This window comes from Lichenostomus cassidix, unplaced genomic scaffold, assembly GCF_008360975.1.
Source record: "Lichenostomus cassidix isolate B80296 unplaced genomic scaffold, HeHo_3.0 HiC_scaffold_46, whole genome shotgun sequence".
Classification (NCBI taxonomy): domain Eukaryota; kingdom Metazoa; phylum Chordata; class Aves; order Passeriformes; family Meliphagidae; genus Lichenostomus; species Lichenostomus cassidix.
Genome location: NW_028147597.1, coordinates 3,126,043 through 3,148,109, shown reverse-complemented (window position 1 = coordinate 3,148,109; position 22,067 = coordinate 3,126,043). Strand labels below are relative to the sequence as shown.

The following is a 22,067-nucleotide window of genomic DNA, read 5'->3' as shown; positions in this document are numbered from 1 at the left end:
CCAAAGAGCCCTCAGGGCTGCAGGAGCTGCTCTGCAGGACAGCCCTGGGCACCCCTGGCTGCACCCCCACCTTCCCAGCCTGCAGCCATCCCTGGCAGCAGGAGCTGTCCTGCCCTGTCCCTCTGACGGTGCCCAGGGCAGCCCTGCTCTGCAGCACATCCTCTCCCAAACCAGAGCCATCCTTACAGTCATATCAGTGCTGTCATGTGTCAGCTTTAGGAGATCCCTGCAGCCAGAGACTTACTGTGTCAGAAGTTGTGAAGATTTCTCCATGAATAAGCTCAGAATTGTCCTTCCAGTTGCTTTAAGCCTCTGTCTGCTTCACTCCTCTCAGGTACCTGCAGGCAGCACCCTCAGCCCTGCTGGGCTGGGAGAGAAACTGCTCATCAGGAGAAATGTCTTTTTGAAGCTCTTCTTGGTTGCCAGGAGTTCCCTCTGTGCCAGGAGCCCAGCCCAGCTCAGCAGCACAGCAACAGCACGAGGACTGTAATGAGACTCTTGGGGATTAGGCGCTGTTTACATGAGACTCAGTCCCTGAGTGTGTCTTCAAAAAACTTCTCAAGAGCTCAAAGTTTCTTGAAGTTATAATGGGTCTCACTGAGAGACATGACTGAGAATGTGTCCCCAGGTTACAGATGGAGCAGAACACTGGAGGCAGTGATGACAGCTGGGGACAAACAAGGCAAAGGTGTCTCTGATGCTGAGCAAACCTGGATGTGTTTCAGGAATGCAAAGGGCCAAGGCCTGAGCCCCAGCCCCTGGCAAGGCAGATCCTGTCCCTCCCTCAGTGCTCAGGGCTCTTCCCGGGGCACTGGCATGTGGGGATGTGCAATGCCAAGGGCAGGACCATGGGGCAGCCCCTGCCAGGCTGCTGGGCAGGGACAAGGAGGCAATGAGGCCCCAGGGCTGCAAGGGTCACTTGTGTCCTCCTCATGGCCTCAGGGCCAGGGACAGCAGCCATGGCCAAAGTGCTGCACAAGTTAGCTCTGTCAGGGCCTTGCAGCTCCTGCACATCCCTCTGCCCTCTCCAGCCCAGGCTGTCCTACGCTGTCCATGCCCTGTGCCTCTGTCCCTGCAGGCTGTCGTCATCCCCCGGCTGCCCCACCTCGCTGGCCCTTCCTTTGCTGACAGCTCTGCATCCTGCCTGCCTCTGCCTTGGCACACAGAGCCTTGGGCTGACCCAGGCTCCTTCTGGGGCATGTGTTGCACCACAGCACTGCCCTGGGAGGGAAATTTCTTTTCCTCATGTCTAGTCTGGGCCTCCCCAGCTGCACTTGGTGCCATTATTTCTTTCTCAGGCTGTTTCCTGCTATGGAGAAAATCTCCACCATCTCTGAATCCACCCTTCAAGCTGTCTCAGTTCTTTCCTGTCCTCAGTCTCAAACCACTGAGCCCTGGGACTCATTCTTTGTATATTGGTCTTTTACTTGAGGCCTCCAAACCCCTTCTTGGGACATTTCTCTGAAGTCTCCGTGGTTTGGCCATGAAAATGTTGTGCTCTTAGTCCAGGTAAGATCAAGAGACACTTTTTCCAGGGGTTGTATTAGCAGAACAAGGCACTATGTATTTATACTAAACAAGGGCAGATTTAGATTGGATATAAGAAAGAAATAGTTTGTTATAAGGCTGACAGGACTCTGGCACAGGTTGCTCAGTGAGTGGAAACCTCATCCCTGAAGTGTCCAAGGTCAGGAGCTTTGTGCAACCTGACTGAGTGAAGTTACTCCAGGCTAATGGAAAGGGAGTTGGACTGGAGGTACTTTTAGGTGTCTTCTTGCCCAAAGCATTTTGCAATTCTGTGATTTTTATATCCCCAAATCCTTCTCTACAGGGCTGCAAATATCTACACATCATGTCAGCATTGTCATCTGGCCTAATGTCCAAGACTACCATAAAAAGGAAAGAATTTCCATTTCTAGGACATGAATTGGCAGGTTAATGGAGGAACCATTCAAAACCCAAACAGTAAAGAAACTGAAAGCAAGATCTAACGTCTCTATGAGAAAGACTCACCAAGTGGGACAATGGCAGAGACATCCCATATTGACCTCCCAGATCAGCATGGGGGTTTCTTCCTTGGGGTTTGGGACTCAAGATGGGCATCCAGAATGGGAATTTGGGGAATGAGTGAGATTCTCCATGGGATGTCTAGGAAAGGAGCACAGGAAGGGAGAGGGTGGCACCATGGTGGGTTGTGAAAGAATAAACATGAGAAAAAACAGAAAAAGCAGATGAAAGAGCTGGTCATGTGTAAACAGGTGATGGTCAGTGCCCATCCCTGGCCATGCACTGCAACTGATCCCCACAGCCTGTCCTGTTTTCTGAATCCCTCCATTGCCAAGAACTTTCTGGTACAAGGGAGCTCTCTCTGCTCTGGGTACAGAGGGAGCTCCAAGTGCCACATACTGGAGTGGGAACCACAAACCATCAGGTCTTGTGCCCTTTGGGGCCCAGGCCCTGGTGAGACTGGTGTGTGTGCACACAGCACTGGGGTGTGTGGGGCTGGGTGTAACCACCAGGGAACATCCAACCAGAGCCACCAGCGAGCAGCAGAGGCCTGGGAGCTGCTGTGTGAGATCAGCTCCTGCAGGGATCCACATTGTCTGCGTGTCTCTGCAGCTCTGCATCTCATCCTGCCATGGCAGAGCACACAAACAGCCCATCCTTGTGTCCCTTTCTGCCCTGACTGGGCTTTGGCTTGACCTGGAAACCTCCCGAGGTGCCTCCCAGGAGGAGTCCCTGTGCATTTCCCTCCCCATGGCTCTGCCCTTCCTGCTGCAGCAGCTGTGGGGCAGCAGAGCTGGGGCAGTGCAGGGACAGGGCTGGCTCTGACAGGGCTGTTGTGGTTTGGGAATGGTGTTCTCCAATTTACTACTCCCACTAAAAACACCATGTGTCTCCCCAGATCAATATTCCCACATAATCCCCCACACCACAGGGGCTTTACCCACTTGGCCCTGCTTGATCTCAGCACACGTTTCACACTCATGGATAACCTGGAGATGCTGTCCATGGGTAAATCCACCCCTCGGTCACAAGCACATCTGGAGGTTGCATCTCTTCCCTGATGACCTGAGCTGTCCTGGGCCCATCAAGCTAGAAATAACTCAGCCTTGTGTGGCCATTCCAGACCCACCTGAGACACTTTAATCCTGGCAGCCCCATCCCCCTGTCCATTGCTGTGATGCTCTTCAGTGCCCAACTCTTGGCTACGTGAGCATCCACAGGAAGGACTTTCACAGCCAACTTCTTTCCCCTGGCAGTGATGTTTTGCCCCAGTCCAGCAGCCCAGATGGGTTTCCCTCTGCACTGCCAATTGTCCTTTTTCCATCATTGCAGCCACCCCCCAGAGCATTTGCCACCATCCCCGAGTCAGAGCAGAGGTGCAGCGCTGGCCATTTCTCTCGCTCAGAGCTCCGTGTATGGTCCCAGGATTGCAGTGACTGCAGGAAAGGGGCAGCCCACAGTGGGACATTTCTTGGTCAGATATAGACACAAAGAGTGGCAAACTGTCTGTGACTCGGGTTTGGGACTCAAAGCTGCTGCTGTGGTTTGCAGGGAGCTGCAGTGTGGCACAGCCCTGGCTGTGCCCAGGAGCGCTGGCTTGGGAGAAGGTGTTGGTGCAGCTGGGCCAGGGAGCTGCAGGGAGTGGGGAATGAATCCCTCCTGGTGTCCTGTGCTAGGGTGACACTGTGGGGCCTCGTGGAGCTAAGGAGATCATTGTGACACTGTGGAACCTCATGGAATCAAGAAGATCAACATGACACCACAGAGTCTTGTGGAACCAAGTGTCCATTATGATTCTGTGGAGCCTCCTGGAACCAAGGGGTCATTGCAACACTTTGGGCCCTTGTGCAATCAAGGTGACAGTTGACACTGCAGGGCCTTGTGAGAGAGGCCATTGTGACACTGCAGAACCAAGGAGCCACTGTGAGACTGAAGGACCCCATGGAACCAAGAGGCCATTGTGACCCTGTAAGGCCTCATGGAACTGATACTGAAATCAGCTGAGCAGAATCTTTCTAACACAGTTGTGGGTATCCAGAAGCAGCCATTCTTTATGTAGCCCCGGTCACTCTGAGGACATTTTTTCTAACAGAGTGCCCCGAGTGATGAGCATTGGGTGAACAGAGATTTTAACTGACATACTGATTACATATTCATGAGAAATCCCCACTTACCTGATGGATATGTATCACATTATTTACATGATTGCACCCCAAATTGCAAGTCCTTCTGTATAGTTCTTTGGGGTCTGCCTTCAACATCCAGTGTAGTTTTTAGGCGACTGTTCCTTCACCCTCACTTTTGAGTAAGGCAATATCATGGTTTTGCATAACTACTGCTTTGTCAGCCTTGTAGAGCTGAGCTGGCAACCTGCTTGTGTTTTGTGTGAATTCTGTTTGCCTCAGTTGCATCCTTTGTCTCTTTCTCCAGAGTTGTGCTGTTCTGTTCTACTGTCCTTATCAAGTCCCCCCTTTTCTTGACACTCAGTTCCACATGGGAACTGATCTCTTAATATCTCTATTTCTATTTATAGCAGACGACATTAAAAAAGTTACAACATTGAATCTTGATGCAAGCTAAAACCATACAACAATTCTTATGGTGACCTTTATAAACAGATGTTTTAACCAAGTCCAGTTGGGTAACCATGAGTTAATTTTGGTCCAGATTTCTTCAAATCCCCAGGAGATGCCATCTTGAGCTGCATGTTGCAAACAGTTGTCAATAGCACTTGGAAAGGTCCCTTCTCCTTTGACTGGAGCAGAGCAATTCCCCAGCCTTCCAAGCAGACCCAATCTCCTGGTTGGAACTCATGCCCTGTGTGTCAAATCCCACCAGTCTGGAGATCTCCACTGCTTGCTGCAAATCCTGCAAGGTTTTACTAAGAGAAATGAGGGAATTATTCAAATCAACCCCTCCTTTTATGTGTGTGTTTCCTGCAATGTGGCACTTGGTAGGGTTGATCACAGAGCAGCTCATAGGGGCTGATACTGCTGATGTCCCATGGCTGAATTGTTTTGAAGTAGAGCCACAGGTAAGGCATGACCAGGTCAAGGAGGTTTCCTGACATATTTTACCCAATCGCAATTTGATTGCAGAATTGATTCTCTCAACTTTGTCACCAAGGGCTGTGAGGAGACACCTTGTCCTGAGGCACTGGGGCTCCTGGCACAGCCCCAGCAAGGCTGGGCACTGTCACCCCCTTGTCCTGCCCTCAGCATCCTCCCCCACATCCCAGTGCCCCAGCAGAGCCCTGAGCAAGGCAGGAGGGACAGGATCTGCCTTCCCCTAGCTGGGGCTCAGCCCTTGGCCTTTCTGCTGCCTCCACCCAGCCCAGGCTGTGCTCAGCACCCGAGCTGCCTGCACAGAGCCTTTGCCTCCCTGCACTGCTGGCCTCAGGGATCTGCTGGAAGGCGTCCCTGGGGAGCCTTGGGCAGGAATGGCCCTGAGGGCTCCTTCATGCTCCCAGGGACTGCAGGTTTGTCAAAGGACTTTGGGTTTTGCTTTTCCCTGGGAGTCTCTGAGAGCTTTGTGCAATCATGGCCTCCAATTATCTGCTCTAACGAGTCCCTTGAGATTCTCTGTCAGAAACAACACTCAGTGGGGCTCATTAATGCTTCAAAGTACTCAGGGTTTATTAAAGTCCTTCTTTTTGACCCTGAGTCTCTGAGAGGTTTGTGCAATCCTGGCCTCCAATTATCTGCTTTAATTAGTCCCTTGAGAGCCCTTGTTAGTAATGACACTCAGTGGAGCTCATTAATGCTTTGAGATACTCAAGGATTTTTAAGGTACTTTGGATTTTCCTTTCTACACTGAGTCTCTGAGAGGTTTTTGTGCAATCATGGCCTCCAATTCTCTCCTCCAAGGAGTCCAGGAGGATCCTGTGTTGGTGATGGACCTCAGTGGGAACCATTAATGCTTGGAGACACTTTGTGTTTTTCTTCTGACTTTGACTCCTGGAAAGGTTTGTGCAATCTCCTCTCAGGTTTGCCCTGAGGTTCAAGGGCTCAGCACCAAATGCACCACAGGGCTCATTAGGATCAAGCAAGTCCTGACAAACCATGGCTCTGCCTTGATTTCCCTCTGCTCTAGTGCAGTTCATTAGGAAGTTTTCCTGCTATAGTTACGGAGAAATATTTCAAAGAGCTTCTAATAAGTACGCATTCCTATTTTAAAAGATGTATTTTATTACAGTTCTCTTTAGAGAAGACATGATTGCAACTGATCTACAGTCTCTCCTGAGGAGGTCTGGTCTGGTCTGGTCTGGTCAGAGAAGCTGTGCCTTGAGGTCTGACCCAGTGTGGACAACCTTACTCCATATTCCCCAACTCCATCCTGTCTCTCCTCACTCACCTGGGACCTGCTGTGCTTGGAGAACTGGCTACACTCAAGCGAAGAGGGGTTTTTTCTTTTTTTTTTTTTTTAAGCCATATAAGGCTCCTAAGTTTCCCCACTGAACACAGACACCCTCCTCAAGTGTGTGCCAAACCCAAGCTGCCACCAAGGAGGTTCCCCTTCCCCAGGCCAGGCAGAACTCTGCAAGGAAAGTTTTGGACACACAGGAAGTTCTACAATAAACACAAATCCAGAGTTGGCTGGAGGCAGAATTAGACCAACTGCTGAAGGACAGACAGGCTTTGAACTCCTTGCAACTCAAAGCACCAAGGGGTTGATGAGAGGTGTGTGAGTGAGCCAAGAGTGAGGGAAGGGAAATGCAGAGAGCCCTGGAAGTGCTGCAGTGCAGCCAGGCTGCTGGGAAGGGCACTGCAGCCCTGCCCTGGGCCAGGGCTGAGGGTGGATTCTCATGCCAACCTGCACTGGGCCATTGCAAGGGGCTGTTGCCATGGTCACTTCACTGAGCCCACGGCAGCAGCCCATTGCTCAGGGCTGGTGTCACTGCCCAGAGCCACAGGGGATCCATGGCTGGGGTTTGTGCCATGGCCACCTGCCCTGTGCCGCGCTGGCTGGGCAGGCGCCGCGGAACCAGCAGCAAAGCCCAGTGCCAGGGCCAAAGGCCAGGTCAGCCTGACAGAAAGGGTCAGTGCTGGGGACTGTTTCCATGGCAACCAGCACTGGGATGTGACACCTGGGTCACCTGGCATGGCAGTTGCCATGGAAACCCCTTGGAGGGACTGATGGCAGGGACACTTGCACTGAGACACTGCTGGGCTCGGGTGCCATGGCAACCACAATAGGGCGTCATTGGTACAGAGGTTGCCATGGCAACCAGCACAAAGCCCTGTTCTACTCTCCAATGTCAGGACAACCTGCAGGACACACTTTGCTGAGGTTGGGTTCATGGGACCTGCTGTGATGGGGATTGTCACTGTCACCTGCACTCAGGGCCGAGCTGGGCTATGTTGCCATGGACACTGCACTGAGCCCTGTGCCAGAGCTGGCTGCCATGGCAACCATCCCAATGTCCCCTGGCCAGGGTCGGGGCATGGAAAGGAACCCCTGGAGCCATGGTGATGCTGGATGGCCATGGGGTGCTGGTTTGGGTGGGGCAGAGGGAATTTCCTTCCCAGGGCTCTCTCTGGGGCTGTTTGGGGCTGTGCTGAGCACAGGGTTGATCACACAGAGATGGTTTTGTTCTTGCTGAGCTTGCACAGAGCCAAGACCTTTCCTGCCCTCGTCCAGCCATGCTGGGGAGGGGCTGGGGGTCCATGGGGGCTGGGAGGGGACACAGGCAGGACAGGTGACCCCAACTGACCCCGGTGATATTCCAGACCATAGGACATCACACTCAGTGTATAAAGTGGGAGAAAAGGAGGAAGGGGGAGCATTTGGAGTGATGGTTTTTGTCTTCCCAGGTAACACTAAGGCAGGAGGAGCCCTGTTTTGCTGGTGGGCAAGGTCAGGACCAAAGACACAGACACCAACTGAAGGAACAGTGTAATTTATATAAATGCAAAACTGCAAAGAATGACAGAAAGATAAGTTCAGCAATGTACAAAATCATTTGCGAAGAATTACAACAGGAGAAGCTCAGCAATGCACCCAATCAGCACTACCAAAGATTGCCTGCAGTGATGAAGAAAGATCCATCAGCAGTTACCCTCAGACTTTACCATCACCCAGATCCCCTCATCAGTTGGGGAAGCTGTCACAGCCAAGGACTGCAGAGCCACTGCCAACAACTGGCAATTCCTGCAGGTGCATCCACCCACAGGTGAGGCTTCCAGCCTGGCTGGGAGAGGGCCCAGCTGTGACAGTGCTGAATAAACACACTGACAGCACTGCCAGTGCAGGAACATCTGGTTTCATCCTCCTCTTGGCTTCTCCCAAAGCCTGGCCAGGGCTCAAGGAGGAACCAAGGGAGTTGACTTTGATCTACACCCCCAAACAAGGCCAGATGGGCCTGGTCTGGTTTCCAAATACAGAAAGGTAAATATAGGCTTCACCAATAAACAGATACATAGATTGTATTGCTAATAATACTTTGTTGATGAGCAGATACAAATATAACAGTTGGAAGATCTATCTAGGTGTAACCTTTGGCTCAGGGCCTGTTGTTAAGGCTTTAGTACTTCAATTGGTCCTTTGACTGACAGATGAACTACAATCTTCATAACAATTCTTTCGATAATAAAACCTTTATAACAATTCTTTCAATAATAGAACATTAAATTTACGTATTAGGCATAAAGGCATCACCTCTTGTTTTACAAGTGCTCTTCAAGTTCATTACTCAGAGCTGTTATTTGCATTCCTTCTAAAACATGCCTGATTAGTTGCTATTCTCTATGTTATTTATCAAATCTCCCTTTTTTCTTGAGACTACATTTCTTTTTACACAAGTCTAAAGTCTCCATTTTGCAGCACAAAGTGTTACAACAACTCTAACATGCAATCATAACACACCAAGTGCACACACTGCAGTGATTACAGTGACTGCCATGAATGCATTTTGCAGTAGCCTCCAACTTGGCAGCCATGAAGCCAATCCCACCAAGAAGAATTTTCTCCTTTCTGCTGCACTTCTACTGCTCTTTCTATCGAGGTGATTCCTGATTGTTGGATTTCAAACCCATCAGTGATACAAGTGCAACACTCCTGTCCTAGAATAGCACAGGTTCGTCCTTGGCCAGCAAGCAGATAATCCAAGGACATGCAGTTCTGTAGAGCTCCACTGGTGTTTGATGGAGCTCACAGGATGTGGTATTTGATATTTTAGTAGCATCATTTGCTACTTCTTCTAATTATCGATTTAGAAGAAGTAAATAATATCAACTCCATAGGATAAGGCAGTGCACATAGGGTACAGGGTGAACCAGAATCTTTGGCTTTCTGAAATCCAAGGCATTCTTTGGGTGGAAAATGTTCTCTTGGCCCAACTCTTGCCTGTGATTGTTGCCAAAGTACCCTAAATGGTGGCACTGTGGCTGGGAGTGGTGTGACACTGGCACTGACCAGCTCTAGCACCCCAAGTTCTACTGACATTTTAAGTAATACTAAAACATAGAAATCCTTTCACATTTTGGCCTCTAACTATAACAGGGTTCAGTTTCTCCTGATGGGAAATCCTATTGAATCCTGTAAAACTGATCATTGTATTCTTTTGTTCCACAGCACAGTTTTCTTTAACTGTCCCTTCACTGACTCTGTTATGAGTCAGAGCCCATTGACAGAGTTCTGCCACCCCACAGGATGTGCCCTGCAAGGGAATCCCATTCCTCCTGTCTTGGATTGATGATATGATAATCCTTTATCCCCTATCGTTGGCTTATATGCCCAAGAAAGAAAAAAAATGTGTAAAAATGTGTGGTCCTGTCTCTTTAACTGCACCCAGCCGCAGAGAGAAACGCGGGTTGTTTTGAAAACATTTTCTCCAAGCCTCGCTCCGGGGGAGGATTCGTCGCCCGGCAGAGACTGCGTGCTGGACGGGGGTCGGAGTGAGCTCTGTTCCCGTTTTTTCCATTCTTCTTCTTTTTCCTCGTTTGGACCCCTTCTCTTCGATCTGCTTTGCCACCCGGAGACCCAGGAGGGCCAGAGGACAGCAGAGCTCTCCAGGGAGCTCCACCCGGCCCCGGGTGGGGGGCGAGGAGGAGAGGGACTGCGTCTGAGAAAAGGACTTTTTATTCAGGTTGAATAACTGCCTTTCACCTTGTTTTTCCCCTTCCCCTGTGCCTTGTAGGGCACTCTGCGTGGTTTTGTTAAATAAATAGTTTTTTCTTCACTTCCATCTAAGAGGTTCAGTTGTGGGTGGGGGAGGGGGTGTCGGGGCCCTTCGCTCTCGGAGGAGAGAGAGTTTATCATTAACCCGGGACACCTCCCAACATTGGTTGGGAACATATCCTGCAATTAGTTACGTGGAGTATTCTGACTACTTTGATCTTTACATTTTCATACAAATTTTCATTACTAATCCCTTGGTGAAACTCCAGAGGTGTTTCTGGCAAACAAAGATTCTGGTTGATTACAAGATACAACTTACTGACTTAAGTAGTACTTTAGTGACAAGGTTATTCAGTCTTTTTCCTCAATTTCATTTGGGTTAGGAACAACAATTCCATTATCCATGGAGCTGGCTCCTTTTTAATTCCACAATAATGCCCCAAGGTCCTTTGCTGTTCAGCTTCACTGCAGTGTCTGTGGGTAACAAGGCTTGGTGGGTCCTTTCCCCTTCGGCTGGAGAGCTGCCAGCTCCCAGTCCTTGAGGTGCTCCAGGCTCCTGGCTGAATTCGTGTGGAAGTCACTCAGTGTCACATCAGTCCTCACATGGAGCCCTGTGGATCAGAGCATTTTCCAAAGGGAACGTTGGGGCAAACAGGGAGATTTGGTCTGGCAGGATCTGTGAAACAACATCCTGTAACATCTACTTGTTCTCCCACAGAACACTTGGCTGCAGGGACAGATTCCCATCGTTCCTGCCCAGGTTTCAGGATTAAAAGTGGTGTCTTTCCCCAGAGCTGTTCCTTCAGCTGGCTCAGGAGGGCCATTTGGCCTCTGGACCCACACTGGGGCTCCATTATTAGGACTGCTGGATCCAAACCCTTTATCTCCACAAACAGTGGTGATTTGAGGTGATTTTTTCACAACTGTTTTTAAAACTGCAATATCAGTAATTGTCCTAACCTGTCACAGGGTTGCATAATCAAATCTTGCTCACTATTGTTTAACAGAATTTAATTTCTCCTTGACAATCTGCATCAATTCCTCCTCCCATGACATGAACACTTTGCAAGGCCAAGCTTTAGCGAGCAGTTATCAATCCAAAGTGCTCTGGAGGAATCTGAATTCCTATTCTGGTATTGATAACTCTCATTTGCTTCTGATTTATCCTCATTAAATCTAATGCATAAAGGTCCAGCCCTGCAGCTTGTGGGGTGGACCTAAAAAGGATTCTTCATCCAGACAAGTTCTCATCCCCTAATTTTTCATCTGGTCTTTTAACAACCCCTCTATCTGTTCCACCAATTCTGCAGCTTGTGGACAGTCTGGTATATGAAATACCCAGCAGCCTTAGTCACTTCATTTCTCACAGTAACAGACAAAGCATTCCACATCACAGTATCAGCAAACCATATAAAAATAGCCAATTTCATCCCATCCTCCTTTATTCCTTATACACAATCTCACCAAGTTTCCCACTCATGTTTGGGTCCTGGCCAAATACTTTTTGAAGGGTATTTAGTGTTACATCCCTGAGCAGCCAAAGGTAACAAATTAGTATTGTCAGCATTATTTCATATTAGGATTTAGTTTATATATATATACACACGTATATATTTTGATTCTATTTTCACATATAATTTTTATTTTATATATATCTCTGTATTTATTATTTTTATTCATTTGCACAAAGAAATCTGAGCTCAAGATTAAAAACTCCTCTCACTCCATGTGGGAGCATTCCAAAAACAATTGTTCCTTCTGTTGGTGCTTTTTCCAATATACTGTTAACAAAATTTATCCTCATCTTCCCAAACGAAGTTCTTCTCCTTTTTCCATATGCAATTTTGGATGCATTTTAATACATCCAGTGGTTCAGCTTCTGTTAGCCAACTTCCCCATTGCTCACACACTGCTCTGATCTCAGCCCCCTGCAGAGCCAGTGAACTATAGGGAAGGTCTTCCCAACCAGGAATTTTGGATAGGACTGATTCCTTACATTTACCTTTAAAAAGTGACATTTTGCTGTGACCTGGCCAGACTACACCAATTTTGTTTTGCCAGTGGGCAGGGTCAGCACCAAAGACATGACACCAACTGGAGGAATCAGTGTAATTCACTGAAGGAATCAGTGTAATTTACTGAAGGAATCAGTGTAATTTACTATAGTTCAAAGCAGCAAAGAATCACAACAGAAGCTCAGGAATTCACCCAATCAGCAAAGATTGCCTGCAGTGATGAAGAAAGATCCATCAGCAGTTACCCTCAGACTTTACCATCACCCAGATCCCCTCATCAGCTGGGGAAGCTGTCACAGCCAAGGACTGCAGAGCCACTGCCAACAACTGGCAATTCCTGCAGGTGCATCCACCCACAGGTGAGGCTTCCAGCCTGGCTGGGAGAGGGCCCAGCTGTGACAGTGCTGAATAAACACACTGACAGCACTGCCAGTGCAGGAACATCTGGTTTCATCCTCCTCTTGGCTTCTCTCAAAGCCTGGCCAGGGCTCAAGGAGGAACCAAGGGAGTTGACTTTGACCATTCTCTCTAAACAAGGCCAGATGTCAGATTTCATGGCTTTGTCCAGTTTACAAACAGGGAAAGGTAAATACATGTTTCACTAATGAGCGAAATCTATCACAATGCTAATGATTGTGCATATTTCAGTAATGAGCAGATACAAAGATAACCTTTGGTTGGAAGGTTCATCTCAAGGCCACCTTTGGCTCAGGGCCTGTTGTTCAGGCCTCAGTCAGGCCTCTTGGTCAGGCCTTGGCACTGCAGGGATGTGGTTTAGTGCTGGGCTGACAGTGCTGGGTAAACAGCTGGATGGATGAGCTCAGAGATCTTTTCCAACAGAAAGGATTCTGCAATTCCAGGATTCTATCTGCTGCATTCAGCTAGGTCCACATTAGTAACATCACTTTGCTCAAAAAGTCCCCTCTTGGTCAGCTCTTGAGGCCTAAGGCTTCAGCTCCTTTAGCTCCTGGTGCTAAGCTGCTCATGCTGAACGAGATAACTCAGAGAGAAGAGCAGAGTTCATCCAGTTCATTCTGGGACACTGAGAGGGGAGGGTGTGAAAACAGGAGCATTGTTTGGTGTCACCTCCTCTCTGCCCTTCACACCTTTCAGTGCTCTGAAACAGCCAAGAGCTTTCTTCAAGAGTGCAAGGAAGCAGCTGTTCCTTCTGCCAGGTCTGGCTCTCTCCAGTCTCTGCTCTTGACTGCTTTTGTCCCTCTTGCTGTGCCCTCTGTTCCCCCTGGGCTCGCTGGCTGCTGCCCAGTACTGTGGAACTGGCCCAAATCAAGTGCTCAAGAGCCTCATTTCTGTGCCCTTGGAGCTGCCTGGGCACAGCAGCCTTTTCCATCTGCAAGCTCCATATGGACAGGGAGTGCCCAGCTCCGTTCCTTGCACAACCTCCAGGAGCCCAGGGCTGCCATCTCAAGTCCCTGCTGGCACTGAGGGCTCCCAGGTGCCTCAGGCTGCTGTGACACCACTGCAAACAGGAGGGAGGAGTGGCAGGGGCTGTGCTCAAAGTCAGCTCCATTTGCTGCTGCTGCTGCTGTGGGGTCATTTGTCCAGCCCTGCCCAGACTCAGGGATCAGCTCCAGGCCCTGCTGCTGCTCCCTCGGCATCAGCCACAGTCTGGTTGTTGCTCTCAGTGCCAGCAGAAGCAGTGGCTGAAGCAGCAGGTGCTGACAGTGCCCCAAGCCCCGGGGCCAGAGGGGTCCCTTGGCTGCGGGGCTGGGAGGGAGCTGCCCCTTGTTCTCACTGTGCCTCACGCAAAGCTGGGCCCCTCACAAGTGGGGAGCACAGCAAACAGGGAGCCTGCCAGTCTCTTCCAGCTGTGTCTGCTCAGAGTTTGGCCCTTGGAGCTTCAGGTGGACAAAGGCAGCTGCTTTTGGTCCCTCTGGGTGTCCCTGTGTTCAGCAGTGCTGCTCCATCAGTCTGTGCACAGCAATGGGGAAAAGCCTCAGCCCTGCAGGGGTCAGGAGCTGCCAGGCTCTGTGGGAAGGGAGCTGCTCCACATGGGAATGAGGGGAAAAGGACATTCCTCTTTTAGGACATGTTTTCTGATTTAGAAAAGAAAAATTAAAAAAAAAAGAAAAGGAAAAAGGAATCAGAAAAAAATCAAAATATTAGAAGAAACTCCAGAAGTGTAGTGAAAAATTTTCTGTAAACTTCAATTAAGAGGTAACTGATCTTTTGAATATGAGAACTCAGTTATTTACTTTGAAAATGTTCTGATGGCATGGATCCATCTTACTCAGCAGCCTGTTTTTAAATATTTTGGGGTTTGTTTCCAACATTGTTATTTTCAACTGTGGTTGAAGTATTAGGAAATTGATTGTGCCCTGCCAGCTCCGAGCAGGACTGGGAATCTAAACTCTGTCAAATCTCAACTCCTTTAGAAGATGCCCTTCCCTCTCACCCTGTGAATGAGCTGTACATTCCCTCTGAAACTGTCAGTGGTTTCTTAAAGACAGAAAGTCCCACTTACAGCTTTTTGCTCTGGCTTGCAAGTGGAGAAGGGCAATTCTTCATCCATCAACTCCAGACTGCACTGCCTTAGGAACAAGGCCCACTCGCCAGGTTTGGCTCACTCCTAGAGGAGGAAGAAAGTGCAATTGCACAGTTCCAGCCCAACAGGAATGAAGAGTGGGACAGACAAAACATCCTGTGGAGATAGAGGCATTCAGCTGGGACTGTGGAGTGTTTGGGTTCTTGCCAATTGGATGTGTATCCCTCACTGCCATCTCTGGGCCTGCAGGAGAGTCTCACTCACCTGCACAAGCAGAAAGCTCAGTCACTGTGCTCAGAACAGGCTCGTCTGATGCCAAGCTGTCAGAGCAATGGGAGAGCAGAGCAGGCCCAGCCGTGCCCAGGGCTGAGCCCCAGCAGAGCCCTGGCAGAGCCCAGAGCAGCCTCAGCATCTGCAGAGCCCTGCTGGAAGGAGAGAAACCAGAAATCACCCATCAGCTGAAGGCTCCTGTCCCCTTGTCCCAACTGCCCGCAGTGCCCAGGCCATGCTGGCTGTGCTCAGAGCTGTGCCCAAACCTCCCCATCATTGCTGCCTTTGGGAGGAGAGCAGGAGGGCAGGACATGTGCCCAGCCTCCAACCAGCCATGGCAGATCCTCCTCCTCAGCAGCTGCCCAGAGCCAAAGAGCAGCTTGGCAGCCAACTGAAGAACTCCTTGCATCCACCCCAGCCAAGGGGGAACCTTTGGTGCCCAGCCAGGCTGTGCAATGCCCAGATCTGGGAGCATCCCCTGGCTGTGCACTCACCTGCACATTGGGTGTGGAGTGTGTCTTTGCAGAAGGTGCCAGAATCGAAGTCAATCTTCTTCAGCTGCAGATGGCTGGGTCATGGAAGAGGTGCTCATCCTTGAGGGTGTCCCTGGTGTCTCCAGCAGCAGCCCCACCTGGTCCAGCTTCTCCAGGGGCTCCTGCTCCTTCCCTGGGGGCAGAGCAGGCTGTCAGGGTTCTGCCCAGGGCCCCAGCCATCAATGAACCAGGACAAGCAAAACTGGCTTGGATGGTGGCCACCAGTGCTTGCCAGAGCAGCTCAGCTCCAGCACAAGAGCTGTGTGTTCCCATCTGATGATCCCTGCTCCAGGCTACAGGCAGCACAAAACAGTTTGGTTTTCTTTGCTTCTTATTGCCAAGACATGTGTGCAGCTGTTACTTACCAGGCCCAAACGGTGCCTGTGGATCTCTCCCATCTTCTAGGGCAGAGCCCTGCAGCCAAGGCTCATAGAAGAGATCTTCCACTGATGGCCTGTCCAAGGAGTGCATGGATAAACACCCCTTGATAAGATCTTTGTACTTTGGGGAGAGAAACCAGAAACTGCCAGTCACTTGGAGAAGGATGCTGTTCACTTTGCCCCCCTGTTCCCATGCCCTGCCTATGCTGGATGTGCTCAGAGCTGTGTCTAAAATTTCCAGTCAATTCCCTGTTTTGGAGGAGAGCAGGAGAGCAGAACATGTGCCACCTCCTCAGCAGCTGCCAGCACCTCCTCATGAGCCTGCTGCTGTCGCATAACTCTGGTATTCCCCCTGTGCCCCAGAGATGAGGATTTACCTTGAGAAAGGTGTTGTGGGAACAAGAGCTCGCCCCAGATGATCTCCTGGCCCTTCTTGAATGGGTGCTTCCCGCAGACCATCTGGTACAGCAGGATACCCAGGGACCAGATCGTTGCTGCCTCGCCGTGGTAACACCTGAGCTGGGTCCATTCTGGTGGGATGTAGGACAGTGTTCCTATGGAATACAGATGGAGTTCATCAGGGGATGCTGCTGCTCCCAGAACCTCACCCCAGCATCCCTGGGCATGCAGGGGCTGCACCAGTGGCACATGGGGTGATCTGCTGCCCTCTCGCCAGCACCTGTGACTTGTGGACAAATGGGGTTCTGAAAGAAGCCACTGGTGCTGGATGAGGGCAGAAGACCTGGGAAGGCCTGACCATGACATGCCAATGAAAAACCCACCCAGTGGTGGGGAAAAACCACTCTCCTTCCTGCCAGCATTGCCCCCAAAAAACATTAATAAGCCAAAACAAACAATGGGAGAAGAGCAGTGCAAGTCCTTCCTCACCTGCACACCAAACCAGCCAGGGCACAGGGTCTGACCCCCCTCTCTGCTACCCCCATGGGTGTTTTTGTCAGGCTGGCTGCCCCAGCCCCAGCCCCAGCCCAGGGCAGAGTGGGTGCTGAAGGCTGTCAGCAGGGCCAAGAGCTGGTCCCTCTGCTTTTGTCCTTCTTAACAAGGCCACTGGCATCCCAGATTGCTCATGAAATGAGACCCCTGAGCTTCTGGAACAGGAAGGTGCCCTGCTCCTCTGCAGGGACACTCAGGCTGAAACAGGAGCTGGAGCTCTCTCTTGGGAAGCCTCCTCCCAGCTGGAATTTGTGCAGTGCTGGGAGAGGAGCAGGGGGAGCACGATGGGTGCTGTGTGGAAGGAGCAGGAGGTTTGGGCCGCAGGACATTCCGTCTGTGCTGCTGCCCCGTGATCGGCGGCTGTGCCCAGGGCTCTGGGCCTGGCCCCACATGCTCTGAGCTCTCTGACACTGCGGGAGCTCCCCGGGCTGGGCTCAGGTTCCTCTGGGACTCTGCAGCAGGCTGGGCTCCAACTGGGATCAGCAGCAGCTGGAAATACCTCTGGGCATCTCCAGTTTCTGCTGCTTGGGAGAAGCAATGAAGTGAGTCAAGAAGTTCTGTTTTTTCTTTCTCCTGGTGGATTTTTTCATTTTATTTGACACTGCAGAGACAATTTCTGTGATGGCCTCTGTGAGCTGATTCCATTTAAACAGCACCAGCAACAGCACTGTGTTTGAGCACTGCAAATGTGCCTTATGTGGCTTTTATTGTCCTCGACTTAGTGCTCAGGGCCTTGTGAGCATTTCAAGATATGCTAATCATGAAGCCTGCAAATAAAGACTGACTTCACTGTCATGAAAGCACCATGGGTAGCACTGATCAAAAGAGACAACTGCAGTTTTAATGCTAAAATTCAGGTGGCAACCAGGCAAGGGGAAACAGCAGCCTTGACCTCCAATTGATAAGGCAAACACACCAACAGCCTCCTGCTGTCACCTCAGGGTGAGTAAAGCAGTGCTGAAAACAGTGCTGGAACCTGATCCTTTCTTGCTCTGAAGGTTGGTTCAGGGCAGCACAGCCGGGCCTGAGCAATCAGGGCTGTTTGTGGGTGATTGTTGCTCTACTCCAGAATTGCCCTGGACAAACCCCTGGGGAAGGCAAGGCAGGAGCAGCTGGGAAGGGCTGGCAATGCTGCTGCTGCTCCTGCTGGGAGCCCCGGCTGGGCCAGGCTGGCGCCCACTGCGCTGTGCTCCTGCTGCTGCCAGAGCCGGGCGGGACTCGGGGACAGGGAATGGACACGGGGGGACAGCAAAGGCCTGGGGCTGCAGTGATGTTCATGCTTGGGCCAGAGCCAGCACAGAGCTTCGGGCAGCCATTAACCCAGAGGGGAACGCTGGGAAAGGCTCCATTTCAGCCTTTCTTTACTTGTCTCTGTGAAGTGACTGAAGTGAAAGGAGAACAAGCAGGGCCTGATCCCTTCTGCTTTGGGAGGAGCCCTGAGGCTGGGGCTGAGAGGGGCTGTGAGGGGCTTTTAGGGGCTTTGAAGGGGCCATGAGTGGCTGTGAGAGACCATGAGGTGCTGTTAGTTGCCTCAGCCCTGGCAGGAGGTGTCCCACCATGTCCCCAGGGCAGGGCAGCTGTGAGAGGCCACGATCACAGACATGGCAGCAGAGCAGGCTTGGGGCACCTCTGAGATTGTATGTGACCCTTCTCCAGCTCCAAATCACACCCAAATCCCATAAACTGGGACTTCCCATCTTTAGAATCCACTGGCTGGAAGGGACTGTACAGCTCAATTCCACCTGGAGAAAGAAGGGATTCTTCCCAGTGAGCTGACATCCAGCTATTATTAATAATGTAAGATTTAAAATATGACACTAATAAGTAATACTAATAAATAATAACAACCATAACAAGAAATAAACCTGCAAATCCCAACACACAGCATCACACCAAAATGACAAACTTCATTTTTCTTTACTGTCACAAGGCCCATGAAAACAAACCCTGTTAACTTTCCCCACTCATGTTCTCCCCACCAGATAAACGAGGCAGTTTTCACTGTTTAATATAAGTTACCATTGATGGATGGAGGGAAGAACAGGGATACACCACCAATTTCCATGTCAAACCCAGCAGGTCAACTCCAAAGAAGAGAGAATAAAACAGGATGGGGGCAGGAGCTGGTCAGATGTTGCTCTAAAGGGTCCCAAAATCACCTCCAAACAAACAGGAGGGGAAGATAAACCCCTAAAAACCAGCGTGTGTGTTCAGGGACTCAGCTGTGAGGAACTGGACACACACAGAGGCAGCTGGAACAGTTCTTTTCTCAGGCTGAGCTTTCCAGCCAGGGCATTCAAGTCAATCAAGTGCTTTCCCAGAGGATTCCATGGTTGCCAACCACCCTTCAGGATGTGGCTCACAGGAGCACAGATCCTTTTTCAGGTCAGAAGAGCAGCAGGAATGACAAGAGATGCCCAATTCAGAGCTCTGCTCAAAAACCTGAAAAATAAAAATCAGTAGAACTCTGAAGCCCAGCTGTGGGCCCTGGAATCTCAGATCCAAGGGAAAACTGGAAAGGCTTTTTGCAAGGATTGACATGGTGTTGTCCATGCAACATTTCCATCCCTCCCATGGCCTCTTCCCTCAGAGTCCCCAGCAGCAGCAGCTGGAGCAGCACATGGAAGCTGCAGATGGAACTGCTGCCCACCCAGCCTGAGCTGCACAAGGATCCTGCTGACAGGAACCCCAATATTCCCTCCCAGGGGCTCTGCAAACACTTCCCACCTGTTCTGTCTGCTCCAGGCAGGCACTGCAGGGAAAATCCTGTTTCTCCTTTGGGGCAAGGCCAGGAGCCCAAAATCACACTCAAAATGCTGGATTCTGGCCCATTTCTGCATCTGGAGAGTTGGGGGTGCAGCATTATCCAGAGAAACTTCCTGTGCTTCACACTCCAGCTTGCAAACCCAGCCCTTGGACAGTGGGTTTGTAAGGACCACAAGTCATAGACCAAATAGGATTAATTTTAAACCATGACACTTCATTCTCTGTGGTAGATTCTTCTATTCTATGCCATGAAACACATCTTCAGTTAGGCTGCAATTAATGGGTCTGAAGCCTGAAGTAACAAAACCAAAAAAAACACATCCAGGTTACCTTTCAAAGGTTGCAAGCCATAATAAATATGTTTTTCTCTTCAAAAATATGTGTGTTTTTCTCTTCAAAACATTTTTCAGGTATACGTGACATGTACAAGATACAGGGTGTAGTGTGTTGATGCTGGCTGGATGCCAGGCACCCATCAAAGCCTCTCTCTCACTCCCCTCTGCAGCTGCACAGGGGAGAGGAAATAGAACGAGGGGTTCAGGAGTTGAGATAAGGACAGGGAGAGATCCCTCATCAAATTCATGGGTCATAGGAAAAACAGGCTCAAATTAGACATATTAATTGAATTATTGCTGACAAAATCAGAGCACGAAAAGTAAAATAAAACCTTAAAAGTGCCTTCCCCCCACCTCTCCCTCCTGCCCAGCTCTGTCTCCTCCCCCAGCAGAGCAGGGAGACAGGAATGGTCAGTTCTGGTCAGTTCATCATCTGAGATTTCTCCCACTGCTCAGGGAGAGGAGTTGTTCCCCTGCTGCACTGTGGGGTTCCTCCCACGGGAGAGTTCTCCAGGAACTTCTCCAATGTGAGTTCATCTCACCAGCAGCAGCTCCCTGTGAACTGCTGCAATGTGAGTCCATGCCACGGGCAACAGTCCCCCAAAGCTGCTGCAGCGTGGGTCACTCTCCTACGGGGTCAGTCATTCAAGGACAGGCTGCTCCAGCTGGGCAGCAGAGCCCCTCTCTGCAGGGGTCACAGCCTCCTCCCAGGCATCCCCCTGCTCCGGCCTGGGCTCCTCCTCCATGGGCTGCAGGTGGATCTCTGCATCCCCATGGACCTCCAGGAGCTGCAGGTGGATCTCTGCATCCCCATGGATCTCCAGGAGCTGCAGGTGGATCTCTGCATCCCCATGGATCTCCAGGAGCTGTGGATGGATCTCTGCATCCCCATGGATCTCCAGGGGCTGCAGGTGGATCTCTGCATCCCCATGGATCTCCAGGAGCTGCAGGGGCACAGCTGCTTCACCATGGTCTTCACCAAGGGCTGCAGAGGAATCCCAGTTCCAGTGCCTGGAGCAGCTCCTCCCCTCCTCCTTCACTGACCTTGGTGTCTGCAGAGCTGTTCTCCTCACATGTTCTCACTCCTCTCTTCTCTGGTCACAATTACAACTGTGCAACAACTTCTTGTTTCTTTCTTTCTCCTTAAATCTGTTATCACAGAGACATTACCACCATTTATAATTGGCCCAGCCTTGGCCAGTGGCATGTCCACCTTTGGAGCCACCAGGGATTGGCTCTGCCCAACATGGTGGAAGCTTCCAGCAGCTTCTCACAGAAGCCACCTCTGTGGCCCCCCTGTCACCAAAAAACCAGACCATGGTACCAAGGGGCTGTTGTGACACTGGGGGCTGCATGGATCCAAGGGGCAAAAGTGACATTGCACAGCCTCATGGAACCAAGGAGACCACTGTGACCCTGTGGGGCCTCATGGAATCATGGAGACCTTTGTGACACTGCAGGGCTTCATGGAATGAAGGGGCAGTGGTGACACTGTGGGGCCCATGGAACAAAGAGGCTGCTGTGACACTGCAGGGCTTTGTGGAACCAAGGGGTCAATGTGACACTGTGTGGCCTCATGGAGCCAAGGAGACATTGTGATGCTGAAGAACCTAATGGAACTGTTGGAAATTATACAACTTTTAATTTTTTTAATGTAGCTTTAGTCAGGGGTTTGTTCACCTTTGCCCAGGGGGAGAGGAAATGAAGTTTCTCTTCAAAAGACTCTGTTCAGCGAGGTTGGGTAAGGCCTGATGAGCTTAATGTCTACAGACTAGGAGTAGCCAGAAGATACACAGGAGGTAAACAAACATTAATGAACATCAACCCCTAGCACAGCTGGAGCTACCTGGTCTGGGAAAAGATTGATAAGAGAATCAAAGAATGAGAACCGAATTAACATCAAAGGTGAAAGGATCAATAACCAATAGGAGATCAAATACTAAGAGTTATGTCATTTAAGACCAATGAACCTGAATTTCTTTGGGTTTTGTCTGTATAAATATGGGAAAAGTCTAGTAAAGAACCATGTGAGAGTGAATGATTTTCACTGCACAACCCAGGCATGTGTGGATGGAATAATTTCTATTTCACATACTGGCCAGAATAACATCCTGGCCAGAATAAAGTAATGTCTTGGGCTACTCAAATTCCTCTTGGACAATCTCTGAAATATCTTCATCAGCTGAGTG

The 22,067-nt window shown here is 50.3% G+C and overlaps 1 protein-coding gene and 1 long non-coding RNA gene across 2 annotated transcripts in view; one reads left to right on the top strand and one right to left on the bottom strand.

The window, feature by feature from the left end:
* Positions 1-22,067, top strand: part of LOC146421984 (olfactory receptor 14A16-like) — a 468,355-nt gene that overhangs the window by 425,944 nt on the left and 20,344 nt on the right. The window lies entirely within an intron of this gene.
* LOC146421985 (uncharacterized) lies at positions 14,969-16,043 on the bottom strand. Its single transcript, XR_014848440.1, has 3 exons — positions 15,812-16,043; positions 15,408-15,579; positions 14,969-15,068 (listed from the first exon to the last, which is right to left on the bottom strand). It is a non-coding gene; the product is annotated as an uncharacterized LOC146421985 (long non-coding RNA).